General features: G+C 40.9%; 1 long non-coding RNA gene across 1 annotated transcript in view; it reads right to left on the reverse strand.

Moving 5' to 3' along the window:
- Window positions 1-376: 376 nt before the first annotated feature.
- Window positions 377-2934, reverse strand: part of LOC102027954 — a 9495-nt gene continuing 6937 nt past the window's right edge. The window contains exon 4 of the long non-coding RNA XR_001232831.1: window positions 377-703. This is a non-coding gene — a long non-coding RNA (uncharacterized LOC102027954). The remainder of the gene's footprint in view (window positions 704-2934) is intronic.

Here is a 2934-nt window from a genome sequence, read left to right on the forward strand (position 1 = left end):
GCATATTTGACATCTACCATTTCCCCTATGTCAAAATGGCCTTCTGTCTCCCAAACATAAAAACAAAAACCACCTTCATTGCCCTCTCTCATCAGGAAGTAGCCCAGGAAAAATGATGATCCATTTCCTATCCCCGCTTAAAGCCAAGGATGATAGAGCCCAGACAGGGACACCACCAGTTCCAGTGAGCCCACACACCGTCTTAGAGAAATGTAGGTTTCCTTTTACTTAGGTCCCTGGGACATGTCAGTAGGTCATAAAGGACGTGTCAGCATGATATAGGGGAAATAAATGTAACTCTCAACCTACTAGATGTCAGATATGCCAAGTTCCTGTTCTCTGAAATTGAAGAATGGATTTTAAGGAACAAGAGAGGTTGGGAGTTGGAAAATTTATTGAAAGAAGTAGCTTTTGAGAGACAGGAGGGGACTTGAAAGTGGGCTGCCACAGAGCTCACTTCTCTGAGTTTTACAGAGCAAAATTATGAAGTGGGTACAACAAGGGTCAAATTATAACCAACCAGTAAAATTGTAAGTATAGCGGTCTCGGGATCATCGGAGGAGGGCTCTGGGGCTCAGCATGCAGATGTATTGCTTTCTGTGGCTGGTGTTGGAGCCACCATGGCTCCTTGACCTGGACTTGGAGGATCCGCAGTAGCAGGTCACGGGTCAGACCAGGTTGAAAGCATGGTGCCTGTGAAGGACTGAATCATTAAGGTTACCTTCAATGCAGATGTATACGCCAGTCTCCAGTGGAACTTCAGACTTCAGCAATCAGAAATATACGTGGTACCAGGAGAGACTGCACTGGCCTCTTATAAAGCTAAGAATCCTACTGACAAACCAGTCATTGGAATTTCTACATATAATGTTGTACCACGTGAAGCTGGACAGTACTTTAATACAATACAGTGCTTCTGTTTTGAAGAACAAAGACTTCATTGCCAAGAAGAAGTAGGCATGCCAGTGCTTTTCTATATTAATCCTGAATTTGCAGAAGATCCAAGAATGGCGAATGTTGATCTTATAACTCTTTCTTATACATTTTTTGAAGCAAAGGAAAGTCATAAGCTGCCAGTTCCAGGTTATAACTGAAGTAGCACCCAAGCCCAGCTTCAGATTTGTGATTTTCGAAAAATTATATATCTTGCATTCTTGTTGGAGAAATATTCTACAGTGTGAATTGAAATTTTTTATTTTAAATGCCTCTCCTTTTTTTCCTCCAGTGAATTTACTTTACTCAAAATTGAGAGAACAGATTCAACTTTAGTCATAAGAAACTGATACGCCTCTTAAAGCACGGCATTGTTCTATAACATACTTAGGAATTTGATGGTTTAAAATAAAACAAGGTGGTGTGATCTGAAAAGGGAAGAGGGGTCACTAAGCTCTAATGACGTGCTCAAAGATTACAAGCTTATTTCAAATGGGATGCTATTCTTCTTTATGGGATTCTTCTTTATGGTCTAAGGCTATGGTACATTCAAAATAGTGAATATTTTAAATACTTTGAAATTGTGATATCATGAAATTGAAATAAAATATATCTACTAGGCTGGTAACATTTGCCATCATAGTTCCAATCCACTGAATGTTCAGCTGTAAGGATAGGATTGTGAAAGTTTACTGATATACAAGTAAAAGTTCTTCTGTAAAGAAAATTTTGTAAAAAAAAATTTATTAAATTATTTTAATATTTTAACAAAAAGATTATAAGTATATCCGCTTAGCTAATATTGATCCAATAGTAGTAAGAGCACACGGCGAATGTCATTAACCTTGGTCAATAATCTATAGTTTTAGTCTTGCTTTTAGTCTTAGTCTTAGTAGTTTTAGTGGGTAGAAGACGCCTCTCCATGAGATAATGATTTATTTACATGGGAAATCTCAAAAGGGTGGTACCAATAATCTGAAGCTTTTCTCTGTCCCTTAGGGAAGTATGTAAATCTGGCCACTGTGACTTTAATCTTTTTCAGATGCCCCTTCAACCATAGTTCTGATGTGTTGATCTTTTGCCCTGACTTCCTCCAGGGTCCAGCCCTGTCTGACTGCCTGTAATAGCCCCCACCTAACTTAGCTGTTCATAACACTCAGGTTACAGAGGACATATCAGCAAGCCACAGCCCACCACTCCTCTTTCTCAAACTCCTACCCAAGAAAACACTATGAAAAAAGTCTTTAAGAGACGCCTGCTCTGCTCTGCTCGCAGACAGGTCCCACTCAGGCGTAGCAATAAGCCTGCTTGGACTATTGAGTTCACATCTCTGCTTTCCTGCTCACAAAGACTGGAAAGTGGTTTTTAGTGAACATGAAAATTAAGACATATTGTCACCAGGCTGGGCCTGGGGATCCCTGAGGCAGAAATAAAGAATTTAGCTCATCCTTTTCATAGAATAAGTTTTTGAGTTTGCCAACTCTCACTGCGGAAGAAGGATTTTTAGGACGCATCAGGAAGAGATAAGAGACGTTCTCAAGAGCAGAGTGTGGGTGCTCAGAGGACTGAGACATACTACAATTTTTTGGGGGGGGTATCAGGAGTCGAACTCAGGACTTTGCGCTTGCCAGGCAGGTGTCTATGCTCTGAGCTATATCCTCAGCCCGACACGCCACAATTGAGAACTGGCAATACTGCGCAAGTTTGGGGTGGTAGGAATCTGTGGAATTTGATAATCTCCAGTCTTAGTCTTGTCCAGTGTGTGGAGAAGATGGCCCAGCCATAGTAAGATAATGGCCCATTCAGATGGGAGACCCTAAAGGTTGGTCTACTCACAGATACAATAGGACCGTCAGGAAATGAAAAGGGAATGGGTCAGGAAATGAAAAGGGAATGGGCTCGCCCACTTTCAGGTGAAAGGGAGTTGCCCAGGTTTACTGTGCTCTGGAAGAACAGAAAGAAATAAAAATAAGCTTGTGTTCTGATGCTGCTTTCTTTTTT

This window comes from Chinchilla lanigera, unplaced genomic scaffold (genome assembly GCF_000276665.1).
Source record: "Chinchilla lanigera isolate Chin_1 unplaced genomic scaffold, ChiLan1.0 scaffold00010, whole genome shotgun sequence".
Taxonomy (NCBI): domain Eukaryota; kingdom Metazoa; phylum Chordata; class Mammalia; order Rodentia; family Chinchillidae; genus Chinchilla; species Chinchilla lanigera.